This window comes from Branchiostoma belcheri, unplaced genomic scaffold (assembly GCF_001625305.1).
Source record: "Branchiostoma belcheri isolate BF01 breed outbred unplaced genomic scaffold, Haploidv18h27 scaffold60, whole genome shotgun sequence".
NCBI lineage: Eukaryota > Metazoa > Chordata > Leptocardii > Amphioxiformes > Branchiostomatidae > Branchiostoma > Branchiostoma belcheri.
The window spans coordinates 1,190,100-1,190,748 of NW_017804243.1; the positions used below are offsets into that span (position 1 = coordinate 1,190,100).

Consider the following 649-nt stretch of genomic DNA (forward strand, 5'->3'; position numbering starts at 1 on the left):
ACTAGGCTTTTTTTTCGAGCTGCACTGGATTTGGTATCTCGCTTTGTGAGAAAAGGTGATCACTGACAAAATTACGTATACCTTACATGTAATGAAGCATGCATTAAAGGTATGTGTTCCCTGTGTTTCCCACCTGCCCTAGTCCCCGAGTGCGTCCACAAATAAAGGGGAGTCCGAGTCGACGTCGGTCAGCTTGTATTTTTTCAGTCTGCCCACTTTTACCGATGGATTAATCTAGGGGGGTCCGGGGGAATGCTCCCCCGGGAAATTTAGGATTTTTTAAGCCTTCAAAAACGCAATTTCCCGCATTTGGAGAGGCAAATCATGGTGTTGAGAGTGTTTGTTGGTCCTTCTGATGTTTTCATATTTTACTCAAGATTTTTGTTGATTTGCCTGTCAAGGTTGACGGATTCGTTAAAAAAAATTCTGTAACTCTCCGCAAACTTTCGGAAATTGACGGGAAAACTGGTTCTGGCTCGGAGCCGAAGGGACCGAGCGCAGAAGCGCGAGTCGAGCGCCAAAGGCGTGAGCAATGTAGGGGGGTCCGGGGAAATTTTATATTTTTCCCCCGGGAAATTTTGTATTTTTTAAACCTTCAAAGTACGCATTTCCTGCACTTTGAAAGGCAAAATTAGGCGTAAGAATTATT

General features: G+C 44.4%; 1 long non-coding RNA gene across 1 annotated transcript in view; it reads left to right on the plus strand.

Annotated features, from left to right (window-relative positions):
- LOC109482779 overlaps nt 1-649 on the plus strand; it is a 7,972-nt gene that overhangs the window by 898 nt on the left and 6,425 nt on the right. The window lies entirely within an intron of this gene.